This window comes from Pteronotus mesoamericanus, unplaced genomic scaffold (assembly GCF_021234165.1).
Source record: "Pteronotus mesoamericanus isolate MK-2021 breed Mesoamerican mustached bat unplaced genomic scaffold, CSHL_Meso_final contig_50, whole genome shotgun sequence".
Taxonomy (NCBI): Eukaryota; Metazoa; Chordata; class Mammalia; order Chiroptera; family Mormoopidae; genus Pteronotus; species Pteronotus mesoamericanus.
Genome location: NW_026555186.1, coordinates 6,961,886 through 6,988,110, shown reverse-complemented (window position 1 = coordinate 6,988,110; position 26,225 = coordinate 6,961,886). Strand labels below are relative to the sequence as shown.

The 26,225-nt window shown below is 39.6% G+C and overlaps 1 protein-coding gene across 1 annotated transcript in view; it reads right to left on the bottom strand.

Annotated features, from left to right (window-relative positions):
- DNAH5 (dynein axonemal heavy chain 5) overlaps positions 1–26,225 on the bottom strand; it is a 248,071-nt gene that overhangs the window by 196,215 nt on the left and 25,631 nt on the right. The window lies entirely within an intron of this gene.

Below are 26,225 nucleotides of genomic sequence, written 5' to 3'. Positions count from 1 at the left end.
GCAGACTTATTTCTATGCATATATAAGCATTCAACACACACAAAAAAAGAGACTCCCATTTTTGTAAACATTCCCTAAACCATTAAAGAAATATTCTTCTACACTAGCTTCCATCTTTATTGTCTACAGATTCATATATGGTCTTAAAATTAATTTCTGAATACCATTAATTACTTTTACACTAATTGTTAATTACATTAATAAGGCATCTTCAATATAACCAATATGAGCAGGTTGAAGCATATCATTCCAAATGCACCGTACTATACAAACATATGCAAAAGCATACACACATCTCTATATTATACTATAAAATTTTTCATGCATTTTCCCTTAATAATGTATCACAGACTTATTTCTAATTTAATACAGACTATTCCTGTGTAATAGCTGCAAAACTTTCAACAATATTGACGCACCATAATCCATTCAATCATTTTGCCATTGGTGGACATTTAGCTTGCAATTCATTTCTTGAAATGAGTGCATTACCTTTAATGCCATGAGTGCAGATATAATCTTCTAAGAAAGAATGGAGAATGAGAAGACAAGAGGGTGAAGACGTTTGGGAACACCATTATGCCAGGGCAAGGAGGGAAAGAAGAGCAAATGGGGAAGGCTGAGTGGGAAGAGAAAGAGAAAGGAAACCAGGGGGCGGCACCACTAACAAACCGTGGAGAGCGGCTAGTAGTGTTAATGGGATAGAAGATTGGTTGGGTCAATTTGGATATCCCTAGTAATTGTGTCTACAAGGTGGCTATAGCATCCCACATCTCTTTTGCAAGGTGACCATCCCACTCATCTTTCAGGAGATGGACTCTATTTACCCTCCTACCGAATTTGGCTTGCCCTGTGGCCAGGTTTCACCAAAAGAATGCAGGGAGAAGTGAGACTGTAAAACTTCCTAGGCTAGACTTTGGGGAACCTTCAGCTTCTGCCTTTGCACTTGGGAATGCTCTTGCAGCCACCGTGCTATGAGAAGTCCAAGCTACATAGGGAAAAAACACAAGGAACAACCAAGGTATTTCGGTCAACAGCTCTGGTCGACCTCTTGCCTGACACCCAGCAACTTTGAAACTGTCTTAGGTATTCCAACTGCATCAAGCCTACGGATAACTGCAACCCAACCAATGTCATGTGGAACAGAAGAACAGCCCAGCTGAGCCCAGTCACCCACAGAATCAAGAGAAATAAGACACTTGTCGCTGCTTTAAGCTGTTGAGTTCTGGTGTGGATTGTTATGCGGCAGTAGATAACAAAGTAATCCTTGTTAGAATAACTTTATTGGTTGGACAGAAACCAAATGGATGTATACTTGAGAAAAGGATGATTGGGAAAAGAGAAAATAAAGCTACTGAAAATAAACTACTCTTTCTAGAAATTAACTATAAAGGAAATGTTTTCAGAGCCATATTAAAAAGCATGCTCAGCGCTGAACGTGTCCTTCCATACACTGAGTTTCTGTCTCCTAAATGACAAGTAATAGGAAGTACTAATAAATAGAGTGGAATCTGGAGTCAAAGAACTATTTAAGATACAAAAAACTTAAAAAGAAGTAAAGATAAAAGTTAGGGATTTCATTTTTTTGAGACTGAAAGGACTACTTCAGAGAAGTTAGGCAGTAAGGTTTAAAAAAACTGAACAATGTATCTATTTTCTTGCCATTTCTTTAAAAAGAAACTAACACAAGTCTGACACAAAATAGACATTCCAGAAGCTTCAAGTACAAGTAAATTTAAGTCTCTTTTCAAATGTGGCTAAAACCAGGACAATGTCCTGTTGTTTTGACTATTTTCTACCTTGTCTGGGAAGAATAAAATGCTTTTCTCAGAATGATCTCTCTGAGTTTATACTAAATGTCTTCAGCAGCTTAAGGACTCACAGGGCAACCAGGGGAGCCAGAAACTGTGCAACAAAACAACAATGTGGCAAATGCTGGGAAGCCAAAGAGAAATGTAAAAAGTGGAATGCCAGAGGAGTCAGGCGGTAAAGCAACAGCAGAAGGCTTCCAAAGAATATAGAAACTTAAATAAGATTCTGCCACAGCCACAGATTACTCTAAGACCTAATTTTATAAGATTACAAAGGAAAAAAATACGAATATTCTAGTGGAAGAAAGGAGAGATTGGTCCCAAAACAGAACACTAATTATTCTATTTTTACTTAACTATCACAGTGAAAAAGTACTTCCAAAGCAGTTTTATGTATACAAAACAAATTAGCAATTGTGTCTTTACAGTAAATGTTTTAAGAACTATATTAAAAAGCATGTTAAGCTCTGAACATGTTCTTACATTATACTGATTGTTCTGTCTCCCAATGACAAGTAATAGGGAGTAAACCCCAGTGTCATGCCCATGAAAGGACAGTGTTGATCAGTCTCAACTTTCATTGCTTTGTACTAAGGTAACCTGGTACCACAAGGGACTTTTTTTTCCTACCACAAAAAGTCAATAAGATCAAACAAATATTTAGTGAGATCAGTGCATTGTCAGTCCATAAACTTAAACCTGCAGCTTTCTGGCTGCTTGGGAACGGCAGCAACAAGCAGTCAGATGACTAGCTGTCTAGAGGCGGCTTGTCCTGCTGGCCCTTGAAAGGCCTAGGGCTCTCGGAGAATGAGAGCAGAGTGGGACTGAGAAGGAAGAGGCAAGGACAATGAGAGAGAGAACTGAATGTGGGAGAGGAGGAGTGGGCAGGTCACGGGAGAACAGTAATGGGGGGAAAATGGGGACAACTGTAACTGAACAACAATGGGAAAATTTTTTTAAAAAAATTATAAAGTGTGACAAGAGATAAAGTGTGATTTTTTTTCTTTTAAGAGTCACATTCAAATTGTTTTGCATTGCCTAAGCAACCACCAACTGATAGGAGTGGGGAGGATGGCCAGAAACCTCTTCAATGTCCAAGGACATCTGCAACATATTATTAAAACATTTCTGCATTTTGGTGACAAGATATGTTTCTACCACCCCAGAATTAAAGAGTGATTCATGCGCTACGTCACCAAAAAAATGGTGCTGCTTTCAAGGCAGGGCAATTTCATGTAGGCAAACAAGCCCTGGTGTCAGAGTCGGGCTGTAGGTTCCAGTCCCAGCTCTGCCATTAATTGCAAGACCTTGCTTCTGTCATTTAACCTCTCAAGGCTTCAATTTCTGTAACTCTAAAAACAAAGTCTGGAACTAGGTGAGAGCTGAGTTCCCTTCCTTCTCTAACATTTAGGCTACTTCTCATTGGTTCAAAAATTAACACAGACTAGAACTTGGATATTTTAAAGAATGAATCTCCACAAAAACCCAATGCCATGTGTTTTCGTAACAAAGCTCTGTGATTTTTTTCTCATGAAAAACCCACCCATCCTGTTTTTAATATGCTGTCTTTTGCCTTTCACTCTGTAGAACCCAAGCCCAAGTCTCAGATCTGTGTACAAATTATACACATTTTGCTCTGACTCCGGGTTGATAATCCCCAACTCTGTGGGGGACCTTACCTCACCTGTAAAAAGAAGAGAAGAGTCCAAACAGGAAAGGTGTTTGCGAGATAATATGAAGTCAACCAGCCCTGAATTAAAATGGCATGACCAAGGCTTTGACCCTGGACATCAAAATTCAGGCAAAACAAACTTTTTAAGAATCATTTTTTAACTATACAAATGTTTAAACTCCCTCCACCCTTATAAAGCTCAGGCCCAAAGCCCAATGACACCACTGGCAGCCAGAAGTGGATGCAGGGAGCAGCTGTCTGGGCTGGGAGCCCCTCTGTGGCTGAACAGGACACCCATTCCCCACCCCCTCATCAAGTGTCAGAGTGCATTCTGCTCTGTTTGCCCTGTTTGCATCGCTAGTTGTGGACCTGCTGGTCATCATTGCTGACTGTGCTTAGGATTAATGGTCACAGAAGCCCTATGCAGAAGGCGTTATTATCACTACACAAGGAAATCGAGACCATGGGTCATTAACAACTTTCCCAAGAGCGCACAGCTATGTTAGTGGCAGGAATCAAGCTCTGATATGTCTCAGGGCCAGACCAGCATGCAGGGTATCCCAAACAATGAAGAATTTTGCATCTGTTCAAACTGATATTCCATAAACCCTTTTTTTCTTTAAATCCACTCTAGGGTTGCTAGGGTACAGTGTGGGGAGACCCCACATACACTGCCTGGGTTACAGGAGTTGTGGGCGGGGTGTGGAGTAAATGAGCACCATTTTCTGAGTGACACTGGTTTCCAGGGGACGTGCCTTGTGTCTGGCTGTCCCATCACACTTCTTGTCTCCGCAAATGGCAACTCGAGCTCCATCCCCAACTCCTAAAACTATCTCTGAGGTGGGCCTCCTACTGGGGCGGCCAGTAGGCTGGGCTCCATGCTGCTTCCTCCCACTCTTAGCTTCTGCTGAACAAGTTCACTTTTTTCTGCATCATACTGTATATACCAGGTCCTCTTAGTTTGCTTTGGCACAGCAAAGTCTGTGGGGCAGGAAATGGTTTCTGCAGCCAAAGAATATTTCCTTGTTTAAAATAAAAGGGTTTCTTTTAGGTAACACGATTATCCTTGTTGCAGGCCTGAATCTGGGAAAAAGATGTCTGTTTTAATGAGGGCCTGGTGCATATATTTGAATGAATACACTTCTCTTTGTTAGGTTTGGGTGGTTTGTTCTCTTATGTACATGTATGTATATGGCATGTCACAAACACAGTAGAGGAGAGGAGAGTATAATATAGATTAAAATCCCCATTGACGATAACTATAAATAATGTGGAGTCTATGAATTACAGTTGAATTTCCTTACCTTAAATCTTCAAAGTAAATAATCTCTGAAAACTGATTTTGCTTTGCTTCTCAACATCAATCCCAAGTCCATAGATAATTAATCACCTGATGAACATAGTGCTTAAGAGGCCAAGGACGGGGGTTTGCTCATTTTAGACCTATTAGTACCAATTGATTTGATTCCATTTTTCTCAACTGTGGATGAATCAGGAAAAATCCATGAGCAGAAGAAAAAATTACTCAAAGTATATGCCTAACTGAAATGCCTAGTTATTGGTAAAATATGTATTTTTTTTATTTTTTTATTGTTGATCAAGTACAATTGTCTCTATTTTCTTGCCACCACTCTTCCTATTTCTTTTCTTTTTTAAAGAGGCTACCCAAAAAGCCCAGGTTTGTTTAGCTCACCCACCTACCATATATATTACCTGATCCTCCTTATCTCCTAAACAGTAAAATAAAATAAATATCAACCGAATCGCACCATCCCTAAAAAAGTATCAGCTCCACAGGAAGCAATGTTTCCTATTACAGTTTTTGCAATATCTCCAGTGCCCAGGACAGACCTACCACGTAGTAGAGCCTCCACTGATATCTAATCAGTGGATAAATTGACCAAATTAATCATTCTGCAAGTCACTCGCAAGTAATTAAGGGCTGAAACCATTTATTTCAGCTCAATGTGAGTCCACGATTGCAGGCTCAGAATTCAGTCAATAAGTTCTGGGTCTTCAATGCTGCCGTGACTCCAGCATAAACCAATGCATGAAATTCTGCCATTCGTATGGAGCACAGCTCTCTCAGCTGACAGCAAATACAACTGACCATGCTCAGCCCGCATCCCATTTAAATGTGATGAATTAGGAAAACTGAGGGGAGCACTTATCCTACTCATTACCACTTAGAACCCTATCTACAAAGTTAACCCAATCTCCTTGTCTTTCAACAAAGAGAAACCTCCCTCTTTGTCTTCTAGCATTTTCAGTTCTACCCACAGGGTTTCCTCTTCAGGAGAGGCTGCTCTGTCATGCTTCCTGGACCGCCCACATTGGATCTTTAATTGGCTGGGAGAACCACAATTTAACAACTCTCTGCTCCCAAGTGTACTCTTCCCACCTTGTCTTTTCTTCCTCCCCTTTCATTTCATTTCTCCAGGTGAAGGGCCACAGCTGCCGAGGAAGCGCTGCACCTCTTTCGCGCATTAAGAGCACTTCAGCAAAGTGGTTTGTGGAAGGGAAAGACATCCCAGGCTGGCTAATCCACTCACAGCAGGTGCGACAGTGAAGCCTCCTTTATTTCACAAGAGCTGCACCCCCCTCCACTGCAAAGAGAAAGCACTTACACAGAGCAGGTCCCATCAATTTCCTGGCATCCTAAGAGCAAACCCTGGAATCTCATCTATTCCCTCCATAGTTTTCAGGGCCCCTAAATCTCCCACCATGTGCTAACTTCCTTACCTGTCATTCTTTCCAAGCAAATAAAGATCCCCTTTTTACATTTTACTATGTGTGGATTTTTCACCAAAGCCAACCCAAAACTTACCGTAGTCCTGCTGTCTCCAACCTTCCAATGTCCAAATTCTAACCTGGACTTTGTTGCCTGCATTCCAAATTTCTAGACCTGATGGAGACTTAGCAGACCTTCATTCTGCCTTCCCCTAGCCCCGTAGTGGTTTTACTTCAAATTCTTAAATAATACATTTGCAGAATTCCAAGAGCTCCTCTGGCATCAGGAACCAAATAATTCATGGGTCTTTCACCCACACGGTAAAAAATATATACTATGTCACTATTCACATTATAGAGGCAGGACACAAGGGTGAAATTCCCACACTTCCCTTATTCACCTCAATAACCCAGAATGCTTCAAGCCGGCTGCTCCTCAGAATCTCCTGGGCGCTTTAAAATACTGGTGACTGGGCCTCTCACCCCCAAGAAATTCCGCCTTCTCTCGTCCAGAGGGGGCCCCGGCCCTGCTTTTTCTGCAAGGCTCCTCTATCGATTCCAGCGTGTAGCGCTGCCTGAAAACACTGCTCTGGAGGGCAATCGTGGTCTGAATCGATCATGACTGAACAGTAATTGCCACCAGGTTCTCTCTTGAGATAGGAACTTAATAGAGACAGCCCCAGGGTGTAAATTTCGGGTCTCTTCAACCTGACTTCTTTTTCTTTTCCTCATTACCACAGTTGCACACAAATTGATAGGAAGGACCACGTTCAGCCCCATGAGGCCTGGAAGTGCTCTTCCCACCATAGCATGGAGTTCAGAGCCTGGCACCACATAGTCATTCAACAGACATTTGTGGAATGGGTGCAGTTTGCACATAGTCACATTCTCTCAGGGTCTAGCAATGGTGTGATTACCACGTGGGGACCTTGGCATTAACTCATTCAGGCTCAAGGGTATGTGTCTTCTCCTCACTCCTCAGCTAAATCTTATAGCCATTCACTTCATGACACTTCAAGGAAATTGTTTTGACCTTGTATATGTGAAATGCATTCACCGGGCCAAACACATCTGGGCTCGATTAACAGAGGATATTGAAAAAGGCTTTGGATCTTTTGCCAGACAATAACAAAACTGGCATCCTTTCAGCTTGCAAAAGATACCTGTTGGCAAAGGTTCTTTCTTCCGCCTTGGTTTCTACTGTTCAGCGCTGGGGAACAATGGCAGCCTCCCTGCAGAGTTTCTCAGAAGAGAAGGAGTTGTACCTCTCCAAGGATCAGCCCTCTCCCTGCCTCCCACACCACACCACACCCCCCCAGTCTCTACCCCCAGCAGAATCACTGTTTAGCGAAGCCTAGCAATCTGAGATCTGATGAGCAACAGCTCTCCCTAGCAGAAATGCATGCAGTGCAAAACATGAACACAAACATCCCTGCGGCAGGGGCCAGCTTATCTCTGTTTTAAAAACAGCTGCAGTTCGGTAAATTTAAGTCAAGAAGATTCTCATAAATCTTCCAAGTTATTTTTTTCCCTAAAAGTCAACAAAGTCAACCAGCAAAATTATTTATTTCAGTTTGATTTCAGGGAAGGTAAAAAACATAACCCATAAGTCTGAAACCCACGTCCTTTGTGTACTTGTAAGTTGGGACTAAACATCTTCATCTGTGAGAAAAGCAGACGGAAGGCAGACATCATCTCTGGGGCATATTTTTGCAATTAAGTCGGTGAATAGATACAGAATTATTTCAAGTTTTCTCATTTAGAAGAATTTGTGTTTGTTAAACAACAAGAAGGATATATGGCTTGACTTTTCCAGACCCACAGAGATTAGGCACATTCGGTTATTATTTGCATGTAATTCTGGATAAAGCCAATTATTATATTTCAATAACCTAGTTACAATACGGCTTCATTACAGTAATAGTTGTAGACCAAGGTTAAGTATATTGAGATTTATAGTTTTTAAGTTAAGTAGCTTTGGGATTTTTGCCATTGAATATTTTAGGTCTCCAAGTTATGATTTAATACTTCATCACATCAGTGCACTACATAGAAAATGTAGTCATTATTTACATAATATACTGAAACATTAAAGTAATTCTGTTAATATCATACTTCAGTGGCATGAACAGAGCCAGCATCCTAAATATACAAATGAAACATCTCAAATACTTAACTTTTTCCCAAAAGGTAGCTTGTGCCAGAGAGGAAACTAATTCATTAAGTATACTCAAGATTTTACCATCAACTTTAACGTTTTAGATTTGGTGATAAAGTAGAGGAAATTTTTTAGACACATGAAAAGTTTAACTCATTCAACTTACTGCACAAGCATAAATAAAGGTGTGTTAGTGCTGGGCTCAGAGTTAAGGGGAGGCCACTTAAACATGGAGAGAATGTCACCCCTGTCCTCCAGAACCCACAACCCGGTGAGGGAAAGAGACACGAAGACAAGCGTCTTTTCACTGCAGGGACCTACGTGACCAGGGCTCTAGCAGACGAAAAAGTGCAATGCTGGACGGCACAGGGAAAGGAACTGTCACCTCCCCAAAGTGTCATGAGGCTTCTCAAAAGACAAGAATATAAACAATTCAATCAAAAATGAGCAGAGGACATGAAGAGACATTTATCCAAAGAAAACATGCAGATGGCCAACAGACATACAAAAAAATGCATAACATCATTAGTCATCAGGGAAATGCAAACCAAAACCACAGTGAGATACCACCTCACACCTGTCAGAATAACTGTTACCGAAAAGTCAGCAAATGACAAGTGTTGTCAAAGATGTGGGGAGAAGGGAACCCTCCTGCACTGTTGGTAGAACTGCAAACCAGTGCAGCCACTGTGGAAAACAGTAGGGAGGGGCCTAAAAAAACTAAAAACAGATCTACCATATGACCTAGCAATTCCACTTCTCAGTATTTGTTTCAAGAAAATGAAAACACTAATTCAAAAAGACATATGCAACCTTACATTCATTGCAGCATTATTTACAATTAGTTTCAATAAGCAAGATGTGATAGCATTATTTGCAATAGCCAATACACCTAACCAACTTAGATGTCCATCAATAGACGGATGCATAAAGAAGACGTGGCATACGTCTGTAACGGAATGTTGTTCAGGAATAAAAAAAGGACGAAACCCTGCCATTTTCTAAAGCATGAATGGACCTGGAGGGTGTTATACTCAGTGAAATAAATCAGAGAGAGAAAAACAAATACCACATGATTTCACGTACATGTGGCATTTTTAGAAAATAAAAAAAAAAACAAAAACAGACTTATAGAAGCAAGAACAAACTGATGGTTGCCGGGCCGGGGGTGGTGGGGATGGAGGGATGGGTGAAGAACGTGAAAGGGCATATAGTCAAGAATAGTGTGATAACTTTGCATGGTGACAGATGGCGACTAGACTAAATGCAGTGAGCATGTCATAAATATATAAATGTTGAATCACTATGTTGTACACCTAAAATTAATACAATATTGTATACCAAATATACTTTAATAATTGTTTAAAAGAATGAATAGTGTTTGCAAACAAGCTCAGGGGCTTGGCTGGAAGGCACTGACGCTGGGAAGGATGCATGAGAATATGCGGCTGGGGAAGCGGAGGGTGGCTGACAGCTGAGTGCTTAGAAAATGCAGAGACAGCATTCTTGCCGTTTTGTGGCGATGCAGCAGACTGCAAGCCTGGACCGGGTCATCTGGGCTGTGGGGGACACATAAAAGATACAGGGCTCAAGCCCCGAGGAAGCATGGATTTCGGTGAGAAGGGAGTCCCAGCAGAACCTCCATCTTCTTCTGGCATTAATTGGCATTGGAAAAGAGGTTCCAAATCCCTCTCTGTACATTCGCATAATAAAAAGCTGTTGGACTGAGCCCTGGCCTAGAGAAGTTCATTCATCGATGGGACTCCAAAGGCACATCCCTGTACCTCCCTGTCTGTGACCTCATTTCCAGACCTATGGAATGTGGGTGGGGGGTATAGGCACACCCTAGAAAACTCAATCTGCCGGGACAATCTCTCATCACCAACAGAAGCTGACAGGCCTCAAAGAATGCTCAGTGAGCAAAGCACCGTGAATGTGCTTTTCCCCCAGGTAAGCACTGCCCCAAAAGATGCAGCCTGTACTCCTACAAGAAGCTATCACTCAGGTGGCAATGCACAGAAAAGCCTAAGGATGCAAACCCCCTTTTTTAAAATATTTGAAATATTGACATGTAGCCTTATGTACTATCCAAAAATTAGTAGACAAAAAAAAATGTTTCTCAGAATAACTTTGAACTTCTTTTAGGTATTTTCCACACAGGTGTGAGATATGATAATCCAAGACACACGCAAGCTGACAGACGACAGTTCCTTACCGTTAAAACGCGGGTGACACTCTGCTTCCAGAGCTGTCTCCTGCCGATCCTAAACATCACTGTGATCTGCTCAGTTCCCGGACTTTTCCAGAAAGATCTCTTCTATCTCCTAGGAGTCCTACTCAGCATCCAACAGACTTTCAAATAAAAGGTCCTCTGGAGGAGCTGAAGTCCACTTTTATATTTCTAATTTGCGTGTATGATTCACCAGATACACAGAATAAAAATTAAAAGGGCGCCTAGACTATTCAAGTGTTCCTTCTAGAGTCTCTCCCCTTGGGCCTCTCCTCTGATCCTTGTGTTGTTAGGGAGATACTGTTTATATGCTGTACAATTTAAACATGTCTTTTAATCATGTTTATCAACCAATCAAAGCATTTGAATTATTTGGTTGCAACACACTTCCTCTGATGTTTGTTTAATTCTATACACTGCCCAACAATAAGCTTGGAGTAAATAGAGATATTTGGCTAATTTCTTGGAATAGTGAGAAACTTTAAACCATATCAAAATACAAATCAGAGAAGCCATAGCTTTGAATAAATTGCTCAAGAAATTCAGTCTTACTTTGTCTAAACAATTTTGTGTGCACGATTAACTGCCAGCATTGTGGCTAATTGTGACTAATTGTCAGATAGGCTAATTGTGACCCAAAGGAGCCATTTTCTCTCCATAAAGAACAAGAAGCTTACTTCATATGCAAATAGCAAATGATGTCCATAAATTACTCGTGCACACACAGTTGCACATACAAATAAACCAAGGTAATTTATTCTATGTGACTAAACATCTTGATTGTCCTTACTGTGAAGACATGATGGGAAATCACAGCCAACGTGATTTGAGAGTTATAGTATATATAATTTTTCTCATCAAGATAAATAAAAGACAGAACATTTAAGGCTGAGACATTGAATCCAGGACACAGTCCTTAGAGTTCAAGGTTCAGGAACTCAAATGTAATCAAGTCACCCAAGATAATCCGGAAATAGGGAACTCATCCTACCAATATCCTGTTACTCAAACTCACAAGAGACTGACTTGAAAGCTAGGATGCTAATTTGGTATTGGCACCTACTGCTAACTGGGATGCTAATTTGGTATCTGAACTTGGGAGACTTCTGATCAACCACCAACACTAGGACAAGGCCTCCATATGCCAGGTTAAAAAAGAGTCAACAGATCTAAATGCAGTAAGTACTCAGTTAACATTGTTGGTAGGTTCTACAACTTTAAGCAAAATGATATATAATGAAACCAGTTTTACCATAGGCTCATTGATATAAACAGTTCCCAGGGTACCTCCTCAAAATATCAAAGACCTCCTGTATTATTTGGTAAGCAAAGGACTAGACACAAAAAGTTAGAGCTTGTTTATGGCATACTTTTTAAATCTGCTTCTGGGTATTGGTAAGCGACTGTTTTCTATTCTAATTACAATGAAGAAGACACGTGTCTACACTGGAAGTCATTCTCCTCTGGGTGGTGTTGCAAGGTGATCGACAAGTCACAGGATTTCCTCATCCTCCTGCTCAGCACCTCAGTGTCAATCCCAAGAATCCTCTGTCGAGTATATGACGTCAGGACAGAGGTTCCAATTCATTATATCACTCCCCTTTCATTAGCTACATTTAAATTGGGTGAGTTAGGGACCATCCTCATTTCATGAGCAGCCCATTGACAACATTGCCTCTGGAGGAGAGTTTCTTTCTGGGAAGATTTCCACAGATGGCTGATGGCATTCATTTTGTGTTTGGCAGGCGTAACCATGGCTCCCTCAAGGCTTCCCAGCATACAGCAAAGTCTTCCATCCTCTGTGGCGGAATGTCAACCTTCTCTGGGCAAAGTAGAGGTAGTAGTTGTCATACAGGATCCCCTTGAGGAACCCAGGCCTGAAGAAGGCTCCCTGAGAACTGTGGCTAAAGAGCACCAGCAAAGCGAAGCACAAGGCTGAATCTTATTCTGACCACCTGCCACCTAAGTGCCTGCCTGAAATAAAATTGATTTCTGGTCATGGGAGAAGAATTATCAAACATTGCTCAGCGGAAGACTCCAGAGGGTTTTCCTGCCAGTAGTTTCTACCAGGCACCAGCCTCAGCTGACAAGACTCCTCCTCCATGAACTCAAGCTCAGGAGCTCTCCAGCCCCTTCCAGGTTGAGAATAACAGCCATTCACAAACCTTAAGTCAGACCTAATGAGAAAACAAGAATGGGTGATGGGCATCCTGTAGGCAAGAGACCATCCGCAAATCCAAGTACCTTCAGGTAAAGTTTAAAATTCCTTTCTTTTTTTCACTCATTCATTCATTCATTCATTCACTAAATGTTTGTGAGTGCCTTTTATGGGGCCAGGCACTATACTACATACCAAGCATAGAGCAGCTAATTAAAACACACACTTAATCAAACATTAAAAATTAATTATTTTAGGTAACACTCAAAGAGAAAAAAATAATGCTGCAAATTAACCTTAAATACATCAATTTGAAGATGCATCCTGAATTCACAGATGTTAAAATGTGAAAAATGTACACCTCAGAATCAATGAAAAACCATTTTTCCTGCCTTCACTCAGGAAAGATAGTAAAAATACACACACATATATATACACACACACACATAATAACAAATTTGGGGAAGTACCATAAAAAAGAAAATAAAATGCAGGCTTCCCTTGGATCTATGATCTGAGTTATTAACATTTTATGCTTATATTCCACATTGTGAAATTTCCTGAACTCATCCCTAAATTACAGTGAATCACCTATTTTGGGCCTTGACAACCTGTATGTACAACCTAATGCCATGCGGCATCATAGAAAAGTGCAAGTGTTGGAGTAAGACAAACCTGGATTTAAATCCTAGCTCTGTCCCCTTCTAGCTGTGTGACGTCAGAGCTTTTGTTTCCTAAGTTACAGATAAACCCACCTGCCTAACAGACTTGTGATGATTTAAATACACATAGAACTCCTGAACTTTCACAGGCACCTAACAAATGAAAAATAGAACTACATTTTTTTTTAGTTTCAAAAAAAAAGTTCTTGGAAATAAAGAGCAAACTGACCAGGACCAGAGGAGAGCGGGGAGGGAGATAAGGGGGGAAGAAAGGGAAGGGGCAAGCAAAGGAACACGAGTAGAGGACTCGTGGCACAGACAATGGGAGGAATTGACTGTGGGAATGGGGGGGACTGGGTAGGGGAGAGCAATGGGGAAAAAGACGGGACAACTGTAACCGAACAACGATAAATTAAAAAATAAGAAGTGTTTGAAAATAAAAATGGTTCATTGTTAAAAAAAACAAAAAAAGGTTCTGACTACAGTTTGTGACAATAGCAATGGAGGGGACAAATTCCCAAAGAATTCCCCTAACCCACAAATTCTAATCTAGAGTTGTTTGGAAATTTGGCTCTAGCTTCCTGGTTATGTCCCAAGAAGAAGCATGGATCCAAGTTTTATCAGTTACCAGTTACACATCTTTCATATTTTGCATCTCTAAGAACGTCTTGCTGAGGCCCAGCAGAATCAAACTCATTCATCAGTTTAATGGCCTTGTAAACAGTGGTGCAGGGGCAGCATGTGAAGACGGCAAGTGAGTACAGTGGATGAGAAAGGACCATATTTCATCCATTGTGAGTTGCGCATGTTTTTTGCTTTTTACCATATTGAAATCAGGTGGATCTGATATTCAATGTACCCTTATAACTGCTGCTAGTTGGCAGCAATCATGACATAGCTGTCATTGCCAGAATTTGTACAGACTCAGTTGTCACCCCAGGAGGCATGACAGGCCACTGCACCACAGTGACATGTCAACAAACAACTGAAGATCCATTGGAGGAAGGAATGTGTGTCCTAGTTGTTTTCTGAAAATCTTCCACTGACACCTTCTGGGAAGATAAGGAAAACACCAGCATCACAATTTACAGGATGGAAGACAGTGGGTAGAAAGAAAATCCCAGAAGAATCAGATCCTGAATGTGAAGGAGTTTTAGAAATTTCTTACCCTACTCATTGCACTTATATTTGTATGAATGCACAAGTATAATTTTTTTAAATCTATGTTTAAGTAGGTCTTAAAGAGCTTTTCTCTCTTTTCTGATCACCGCAAAGAGTACAAACTTGGTTTAAAAAATTAACACCCTCAAAAAATTTATGATTTAGCAATTAAGAGCCAATATATTTACTAGTCTTACTTAAAAATAGGAATAAGATATTTCTTGTCCAGCAGCATTATATACCAATATGCCAGGATATATTTTTAAATGAAGTTGGAAAAGACGTGTGAAAATAAAATTTTGTTATGAAGAGAAGGAAAACTTTACACAAAATGATTACTAGTTTCCCTCAAACTGTACAAGAGCTTTTCAATTAAAATGAAATTTGAAGAAAGCAATGCATCCTAGTTTAATTGACAGTTACTTTTCTATCTTAGTGGTGAATGGGCCAGTGGTGTGTCTTTTATCTGATGATGGCTTAGGTCAGATGAAATACAGGTTTAAAATATCTAAGAATCAAAGGAAACCTCTTGGACAAGGAAGGATTTAAGTCAAGCCTTGAAGAAAGCTAAGATTCAAACAGGAAAAGGTAGGACTTAATATATGCAGAAAATATCACAAGCAAAGCATGGAGGCTGGAATTCAAAAGAGAGCCTGCCTTGTGCTGCAGCTGTGAAGAAATATGGTGATTAGTCTCTGAAGGTAGGTGGAGGCTGAACTGTGGGTGTCAGCCTAAGGGAGCTGCCTGTGCAGCCATTAGGAAGTCAATGGAGAATAAATTGCAGGAAGTCTTGTTTAGGAAAATTCTGTCCGTCGTTGTGTACAGGAAGGGTGGAGTGGAGAAAGACTGAGGTCTGCATTCTGAGCATAAGGAAATAAAGGATCTGACAGAGGGGTGGAAGCAGGGCCACCCAAGCCAACCAAAAACAAACAACTCAATAAAAAAATAAAGCAAATCCTCTAGTCTCATCTCCCGTTTTGCTACCTCTAAGCTACTCCTATATAAAAATCCTGGTTGAAGAAGGAAGAGGAAGGAACAGATAGATGGAACTGGACAGCTGGTACCGTTGGAGAGTACAGTTGTCAAAGATGATTCCATGTTGTCAAGCTTGGGTAAAGTGAAGAATCAGAATAACCCAAACAGGAATGGGGTAATCTAGAAAAAATACATTTTGGAGACGAGATGAGTAAAGAAATGCAAATAAAGCTCTAATTCTTTACTTTTCCTATTGGTCTTTTGATCTTGAAAACATGAAAATCAGTACATGCAAGACCAAAAGTATCCAGTACTTTTTTCTTTATTCTGTCATAATAAAAATTTCATAATAGAAGGAAAAAACTTACGTTTATTGCATAAGTTACTGCCCATGCCAAGACCTGGTCCCTGGTGTTGAAGGCAACAAGGGACAGTGTGACTAATACTGAGAAAGCCCCAGCCCACATCCACCTGCGTCTGCTGACTCCCCGCAGCAGACAAGTACAAGCCGGCTGGGACCCAAGACTACAGATGGAGAACTGAGGATCGGGGACCAAATTTCACTGTGGGGTCAGTTTGAGGGTTATTTGCTGTTATCACAGCTGTGCTTGTTTTTGTTAAACAAGGAAAGAAAAAAGTAGAGAGTTAAGTTCACCAGCAAACGTAAGAATTCTCGCTTAACCCTGCATTTCGTTCCTCTGCTTTCCTCTTGCGCTAAAACATGAAGCAGCAACCTCAAAATCTTGTCCCTTTCCTATGGAAATTTTTAAAGAGAAAAGTGAGTCAAATGCCATTCAGTATAATGTTAAGAATTATTAGTTAATTCATGCAAGAGACATCTTCTAAAACCAGCAGAGAACAACTCAGGCCCAGGGCTTCTCATGCCGCCCCATCAGAAACACAGTAGTCAGCCCATCTGAGAGGCTGCGTAACTTATGACACCTTAACTTTGTAAACCCCAGTCTACTACTATTTTTGTCATAAATACAAACCCATAAAAATAACCAAGTGCTAACTATGGGCACTCACACCTACACCAAGGAGTTTGGCGGTAAAATGAAACGCAATGATTTGTGAGGCAGCAAATTGGTTCATCACGAGAATGTGATCAGATACAGAAAACCCCTTTATCTGAAACCCAGCAGTAATTTCTGGAACGAATGTTTTATTTCTCTTTGAGCCTTAAGGCTAGACTTGGGAAAACATCAAAAGAAGACGTTTCCATCCAGGACCAAGAATTATTTGATAACCTTAGAAAGAGAATAGTTAGCAGATGAGAGTTCAAGGGGAGGCTCAGTTGCTTTGCTTTTGGTGACCTCTGACCCACCAACACCACAGCAAACTCTTAGAGGTCTGGGATGGATGGATCTTTCTGTCACATCTACCATATTTTGCCATGTATAATGCACACTTTTTTGCCCAAATTTTTGAGGGACAAATAAGGATGCACATTATACATGGGTAGTACCTGAAATGCCTTGTATCTGTTCTTGTGTTTTATAATTATTTCTTACATAAAATTTCTTGTTCCTTAATATGTTCAAAAATAAATGCTAAAATTCCTTTATAATACAAAAAACAAGTGTCTAAATACAAATAAATAAATAATTGAATTAAAAAATTAAAACAAAAGATTTTTTCCTGAAAGCATGTGCCAAAAATGTGGGTGTGCATTATACACAGCAAAATACGGTATAGATCTTGTTCTTCACACTGCTCTTTAAATGAATAAAGAACAGTCCCATTTATAACCTCATCCAGGAGCCAATTAGGTCTTTAAACCCCAAACTACCCACAGTCACATATGAGTTATTCTGCTACCAACAAAGCAAAATGTATTTTGCCAAGGAAGAAAAAAAATAACCCAATTTACTTACCTGTTGGTATTGTCTATATTTCACCTTTCTTAAGGACCATAACATAGGCTGTAATAAACGTCATTACCACCTACAGTTTTCACAAGGCAAATCTCAAACACTACCGTTTCCTTCAACAGCAAAAACATCATTTCAGAGAGCAAACACACTCCATTACCACATACATAGAGTATAAATTTGTTTTATTGCTAACAAAAGTACATTACATAAATGCATGCAGACCAAGCATTCTTTCAAAGCTTCTTTAAGGATGATTTCTAGAGCTTACTTCTTACCAAAACTGGCATCATGACTTTCCTGATGGATCAGAGATTAAAAAAAAAAAAAGACACCAAATTAACATTAATATATACATATATTTTTTTACCATATGTACATTTAACATCTGCTTTATAATGCAGTGTTTAGTTCCTGCTTCTTATAGAATTGCCAGCTTCCTGATTTTCCTTCTCTTATTAACTCTGTCACGGAAAACAGTGAACTTTGAGCCTTGTATTCAAAGGTAACCCTCACGTAGATTCAAACATACAGATGAAATGGTACAATTAGTTACATAAATCAACTTTCATTGATTCAAGGAAATTCTAAGTTGGGAATATCAATGTATCTAGATATGAAAATACGAAAGCTGGGATGAGGCCAGGATTTTGAAAATGTAGCTCTTGCCTAGTGATTTAGTATTAGATGTGAAATTCAACAGAACAACTACTGTCTTTGAATTGTTTTAACTTTCAGGTATTATATCATTGAAAATGTGGGAAATTTCCTGTTTAAAAGGAACCAAAGATAGCAAAGAAAGACTGTAAAAATCAAAGCTGGTAATATAATTCCTTTTCCAGGTAATGAGAAAACTAATTCCATATTTCAGCTATTGATTTAAGAAGTTCTTGAGATTTTAAGGAATGTTTTAGTATGTCTTATTAATCTCACCAAAATAAACCACCGTTATATTTGTTGAGCTTCTCTGACATACCCAACACAACATTACTCAATTATAAGATATAAGGAGTTTATAATCTAGCAAAGGAGATAGAATAAAAATACAACTAGTCAACAAAAAGTATGAAATTATAAGCACCTATCAAGGTACATGGGAACCCAGGACTGCTATAGCTCCTGAGTCCATATATGTAAAATATACCCTTAATACGCAATAAAATTTAAAAGATAAAAACCTTTCATAAAACTCATTATTTAAATTAGTGTAAATCACTTAAAGTAAGAGCAATAGTATACCTAAAAAGTAAAAGAAAAAATTAAATTAAAAAGCTAAAAAAAGTCTCACTGTTTTCCTTTCATAATATAATAAAACAAAGGAAAATAAGTTCCTGAGGTAAGTGTTCTGAAAGTCAGCTGGAGCAGGCCAGGAGGAAAATTCTTTCTGCTTTGTTATAGAGAGAGAAAGGGAGAAAGAGAGAGACACATCGATTTGCTGTCCCACTTACTTATGCATTCATTGGTTGAGTCTTATATGTGCCCTGGCCAGGAATCAAACCCACAATCTTGACATTTTGGGACAATGCTCTAACCAACAGAGCTACCTGGCCAGAGAGAATACTTTTTGCTTTTCCACTTTCTTCCTCCCCATCTCAGGAAGCAAAGGGTTAACATTTCAATCTGCTCCAGCAGAAAATTCTAGAAGGAGAGTGTTTCCCTGCTCCCTGTGAAACCACCACACATTTATACCATGGCCACTTCCTCAGGGAGGCCCACTCCCCCTTCTGCTCTGGTTCTTCCTCACTCTCTCTTAACCTCCCACCTGCTTCAGTCTCCCTCTTTTCTTACTTATGCTAAAGGCTGAGGGAAAATCACCTCTCAGCCCAATGTCTTTCACATCATCGCCAGTTCCCTTGCCATTCTGAGCACCATTTTGAAACAAACTAGGATTGCGCCATCATGTTAGGCTACGGCAGACCAAGGGAGCAAAGCCCGGTCAGGGCTTCCCTGCCAAACCCTGGGAGGCAGAGAACACGATGGCCCAACGCTCGTTACACAAGCATAAGAATAGAAACACAAACACTGAAGACGTTAATTCATTGAGTGATGTAGAGCAGCAGGAGAAATTGCTTTTTCTGCTCCAGAAAATGCACAAAGCCTGAAAATAGTCTCCTAAAGGAATCGTGAGGCAATTAGGAGTAAAAGAACTACAGTTGAATTCAATTTTTCTCCTTTTGGGAATTATTGTGTATTTCTCCCTTTTTTTTCCTTAAAGAAAATTAATTAAATGGAAAACATTCTTAAGTTACAAAAGTTTGTCTTGCAGAAAGTTTTCCAAGTGGTAAGCAGCTGATCTAATTTTTCCCTAATTAGTTCTATTGAAACTTTGTTGACAATCTCATGAAAATCAGTTCAAAGCTCTTATTTAAATATTAAATTTTTATTCTAAAATATAGAGAAAAGACCTAAAAGTCAGAAGCAGTCCTGGCCTAAAGCACACAACATTGAAGAAAGAAAAGAGCTTCAAGCTACATCCTGCCATTCCCTACAAACCACCTCCTTGTGCGAGGGCACCACCGTGTCCACTCTCACCAGTGCAGGGTACGCACTGATCTCTAAACGTACCTTCAGGATCTCTCTGAAACACACTTGTTCCTCCTCTGCCAAAGTCCCACACGTTCGTCAAAAACCTATCCCCTTATCTCTTCCTTCCTGAATCTCAGGGTTTCTTTCTCTGAAATTCTATTGCTTATTCTTTTTGATTCTCGTAGTTCTTATCTAGTAGTTCACTTTAGAAATATAACTTGTGCTAGGATTTTTTAAACAAGGGTTTTGAGCATTGTGATTAGTACATGTGATAAATTTTTCACTTATATTATATATAGTAATAAACCAACAATGATATTTCAGTAACACGTCTATTTTTCTTTTTTGGTTAAAAGTGTTCATTTTTTGTTATGAATACTGCAATGAAAAAGAACTGCAAGGACAGTGCTCCCCACTTTCCAAGCTTCCCCTGGCTGCAGCCTCCCTCCTGGAACTAAGGCGCCTCGGAACATTGGCGGCAGGCCCTTGGTTTTCGTGCCGACATCAGTAGGGATGCCTGCCCTCTGACAGAGGCGGCTCCGGCCACACTGCCTCCAGCATTGCATCTTTGACCTGTTCTCCCAGGGAGTTTGCTGTCTTCCCCTGATGAGTGCGCCCACCTCAGCCATCAGGCCTCACAGATTCCCTGAAGCGAGCTGTGATCACTATTCATCCCCCAGTCTGAGAGTCCAAAGCTCTGTCCTTGGCTGTAAGGCTCCTCCACCCCTTGCTGCATTGACCGCTCCTGGGAAGACCACCAGTCAGCATCCTTGGGCATCTCCCAAATCCCCCACATGTGAAGACGATGCGGGATCTACAGGCCATGGGGACTCACTAAGAGCTGCCTGTGTCCTCTCTTGACATCGACATGCCATCCCACCATTTCACTTTCTCCTCTCCCTTCCCAACATTGGCTCAAAGAGAGTACTTGTCCCCTCCCTCCTGGCTGACTGAGGTTTCCAGGATTTCTCCACCCACTCAGCCCCCTCAAGCCAAAGCCCAGGCTGCTGCAGTCCCTGGGTTCCGGTGGAGTCCAGTGAGGGTCTTCACTGTTTTTAACTCACTGCACATGAATCTGTCCCTTTTCTGATTCCACTCCTTCCGCAGGGTGACACCTCTATTCCTTAACCTTCTTGAAGGTGTTGTTTTTCATGCCATTGTTTGTTCTTATTCTATTTGTCATCCTTTTTCTTTTGTAATTTAAGGCTTCGGGCAGTGAGAGTGGTGTTTGGGGTATGCGGAAGGGTCATTGATAAGGGTAAAACTTTTCCTGGTCTGTGCCCCTAGTTTAATAGAGGATTTACGGTTTCTTATTCTGCACGTCTACTTTCTCCCATTAGCCTACACTGAAGTATGAGGTTTGCACCATGAGCAACTCTCACACTTTTTTTCTTGCTATGGAATATACAAGCAGGTGCTGTTTTTTATTATCATTTTACTGAGTGATTACCAAATGGGATAAAATTGCAAACTGAAATTTTATGAACTGAATTATTTATGAGTGAATTTCAATTTACTGAGCATCAATTTACCATTGCTCTGAGCCATCAGCTAAGGTTTACAAATATTTTCCTTACAGGGAATTGTTGTTGCAGTATTATTTGTAGTGTGCAAATGTCAAACTGGTAAAGCTCTACTATTAATAATGGATCTATAGATGCCTGAAAGGAGCTCTGTACCTGCAACCCACAGGCTTAGGTTTATCAGTCTTTTTTTTCTTTTCTTTTCTTTTCAAAAAGAAATCCTCAGAATGCCAGTTATAAGGTTTACAGCATTTCGGTATTATGCCCTGTAAAATCTTATGTTCAGAGGTTAATAAAATGAGATTAATCCAGAGATACTACATGTTGGTTCTTTTTTTTTTCTTCCAAGCACAATACATTAAATGCTGTTGCCTCTGAGATGAATAGGGATTCTACAGACAGCTGACCAGTGGATGTTAGCTGCCACCCAGTGGCCGGAAGTAAAAGTCACCCACACCCATTGCCTGAAGAGCTAAGGAAATGCAAACCCAACCCACATTGCCTAAGTACATCAAGAATTACCAGTCCTTCACATTTATTGTCTCATATTTACAAAGACAGAACAATGGGGAAATTACTGAATGCTTTAATGAAAGATGAGCCAAAGTCTCCTCTTTTATAATCCTAAGCCATAAGAAACTTGTTATATGTTCAAATGGCTTCCCTTTAAAAAATTACCAGTTTAGAAACTTTACCTACCTCTAGCCCATGAGCCAAACTACATGATGAAATGATTATAAATCATAAAATACATCTCACTGAATGGAAAATGGTACACTGAAGAGGCAAAAAATTTAATAACAATATCTAAAGAAGAAAAACATGCAAATGTATCCATATAGTGATCACAATAGCAATACAGTTACATAGTGCATTCACTTTGAATGACTTTGATTATTTCTCTTGGATAAAAGGTAAAAAAAACTTTTTCTTCTTTAAGATCTTTTACTGCTTTTAAACAATTTCAATACTAATATTTTAATATACTTTTTATTATTATAAAATAATGCACATTTATTGTGGAAAACAAAAATAAATATCACAATTGGAGCACTATTAATATCATATTGATTAGATAGACCTTAATTTATTCAGCCAATACATTTTTTTATTAATGCTATATAATTTTTTATTTGGTATCACATGGGTTTTAACTATCATTATTGTATAATCTTTTTTATTTTTAAATAATGTTTATTCTATTACAGTTGTCTCAACTTTTCCCCTTTGTCCTCCTCTACCCATCCCACCCACCTCCCTCTCCCACAGCCAATTCCCACTGTGATGACCATGCCCACGGGTCATTCATACACGTTCTTTGTTTAGCTCCTTCTCCTTCTTTCCACCATTGTCCTATGTCCCCATCCCCTCTGGTCACTTTCAGTCTGCTCCATGTTTCCATGCCTGTGGTTTATTTTGTTCATTAGTTTATTTTGTTGAATAGATTCCACTTACAGGTGAGATCATATGGTATTTGTCTTTCACCGACGGGCTTATTTCACTTAGCATCATATTCTCCAGTTCATCCATGTTGTCGCAAAAGGTAGGATTTTTCCTTTCTTTCTTTCTTTCTTTCTTTCTTTCTTTCTTTCTTTCTTTCTTTCTTTCTTTCTTTCTTCCTTTCTTTCTTCCTTTCTTTTTTTAATGCAGATTTTATTTATTTTTTCAAATGTCAAGATCCATTATAAAATATTTAAAAATTTAAATCCATTATAAAGTCTCGACAATCATGACACCTGCACAGAAATAATCAAGTAGATCAATGAAATAAAATGAGCATTATAGAAACAAATGTGTGTGTGTGTGTGTCTGTCCGTCTGTCTGTCTAACAATGTAATATATGATTAAGTTGATATTTCAAATCAATGGGTAAAATAAGACTTATTCAACATATAAGGTGCATGGATCACTATTACTTGATATAAAACAAATATAGAGCCCTATTTCACACATAATACAACAAATATTCAAGTGAGTTAAGAATCAATATGTAAAGTCTAAGGAGTTTTAGGAGAAAATACAAAATAATATTTTCCTTATCCTGAAGTAACATATTGAAACCCAGAAACTATAAAATATTGACAATATGACAATATTAAACATTTAAAACTATACAGTAGTATTTATGTAAAAAAAAGTTGAAGGACAAGTACGAGAATAGGAAAGTATTTGCAACACATCTATAATAGGGTCAATTGTCTTTTTTAAGGGAAAAAAATTCTACAGACACTGAATCAAAAAAATGGATAAAGAATACCAAAAATTCATTTAAAGCTTTTTTAAAAAACAATAGAAATAGGCAAGAAATATACATAAACAGGTTTAGTTTCAACAAATAATAAAGTAGCAATTAAAATAACACATCATTGTCACAACCAAATTAGTAAGTAGTAAAAATATTGGTAATATCAAGTATTGGCAACTGTGCGAGGAACTGGGTATTCATAGACTCTTTTTCTTCATCTTCTTAAAGCAATCCCTTAAGCATATTTTGCAATGCTGGTTTGGTGGAGGTGTAGTCTTTTAGCCTTCTTTTGTCTGGGAAACTCCTTCTTTCACCTTCCATTTTAATTGAGAGCCTTGCTGGGTAGAGCAGTTTTGGTTGCAGGCCTTTGCTTTTCATGACTTGGAATATTTCTTGCCATTCCCTTCTGGCTTGCAAGGTTTCTGTTTAGAAGTCAGCTACTAGCCATCTTGGGGTTCCCTTATATGTTACTACCTCTTTCTCCCTTGCTTCCTTTAGGATTCTCTGTTGGTCTCTGATATTTGCCCTTTTAATTATGATGTGTCTTGGAGTGGGCCTCATTGTGCCCTTCTTGAATGGGACCGTCTGTGCTTCCTGGACTTGTATGACTTTTTCTTTCCCACAATTAGGGAAGTTTTCCATCATTACTTTTTCAAACAGGTTTTCTATCCCTTGCTCCTCTTCTCCTTCTGGTATACCTATTATAGGGATATTATTACATTTCAGGTTGTCCTGCATTTCCCTCAATGCCTCTTCATTCTTTTTGAGTCTTCTTTCTTTTTCTTGCTCTTTCTGGGACCTTATTTTCTACCTTGTCCTCCGCTCGCTGATTCGTTCCCCTGCTTCATTCAGCCTGCTTTTGATTCCTTCTACTGTGTTCCTCAATTCAGAAATTGTATTCTTCATTTCCTCTTGCCTCTTATTGATAGTTTCTATGTCCTTTTCCATGCTTATATAGGTTGCAGTAAGTTCCTTGTAGTTTCCCTGTAGTTTTTGGTAATTCTCTCTGAGCTCATTGAGCTCATTAAGCCTCCTTAGAACAGTTGTTTTGAACTCACTTTCTGATAGTTTACTTGCATCTATTTCATTTAGTTCTCTTTCTGAGGATTTCTCCTTTCCCTTTGACTGAGGGATGTTTCTTTGTCTTCCCATTATTTGTGAGACTCTTCCTTTTTTGCGTCTGATCCTTAAATTGATCTGTCTTGATTTCCTGACTTTGTGGTGTGAACTTCTATGGTAGGAGACTGCTGTTTTTTTTTCTGGATCTGCCTTTGATGATGTCAGATGTTGACCCTGTCTGACCTTAGGCAGTCTGTTCGAGAATTCCAGGAGTCTACTGTCTGTAGCTGTCTCCTTCAGCTGTGAATCAAGTCACTCTGCACTCAGCAATCAGGCTTAAGACACCACAGGACAGGGCAGAGACCCTCCAGGGGGCGGGGTTATTGGGTCCTCTCACACTGTTGCCTGCCTCAGGGGAGTGGTCTGCTTGAGCAAGATGGCTGCTGCCACGTTGGGGAGGAGTCAGCACTGGGATCCCGCCGGCTACTCTTTGTTCTCTTCCCAAAGCCTCTCCTCCGGCGTCTCTAGCCTACTCTGCCCCTGCCTTTGCTGGAGCCCAGCATAAGTGGCTGCAAATAAAAATTTATGCATTGGCCCTTTAAACGTCTCTGCGTCTCCAGCTGCCCGTCTCTGTCAGAGAGCGACCCTGCTGCTTTTCATAGCTGGCTGTTATCTGTTTACTTTTTGGGCACAGTACACAGGTGCTGTAGGCTGGAGATTCCTGTTTATGGTTTAGACCCCACTCTTCTCAGGGGGATCCAACTGGCCATTTCAATATCCCTCTGGTACCGCCGCCCGTGGGCACCCCGTCCACCTTCTCAAGTCTCTATCACACTCCTTACCAGTTAGGTTGCACTAAAGCTGATTCTTCTGTCTGTCTGAGGTTAAAAGGCTCCTCTCTCACTGTTGTTCAATTGCTCATTCCAGGTGATGTCTCCACAATTTAGTTGTAATTACAGATTGGTCCTGGGAGGAGGTCAGTGTGACTTCCACTCACTCCTCTGGCATCTTGATTTTCATAATGTATAATCTAGCCAATACTTTTTTTTTAACTCTTTGGTTCTAATTTTTACTATTGTAAACAATACTATAAAGAATATTCTGTGTAAATCCTTGTATAGATCTGATTTATTTATATCAAAAAATTATTAGAAAAAATATTCCTTAAAAATTATACCCTTTGGTTCCCATGAGAAATTTATTTAATTTTGTTTCTTCTTTGCCAACACAACGTGAGAAATAGTAAGTCACTAATACTGCATTGCTAGTATAATTTGCAAGGCTTTGACAATAGTGAAGCTGAACATTTTAAAAATATTTATTGGATATTTGTGGATTTGTTTGTTTCACTTGTGTGAATTCTCTGTTCATATCCCTTCTTATTTTTCCCCTGGTAATTTTCTTTCAATTGACTTGTAATTGCTCTTTTTAAAACTGGATT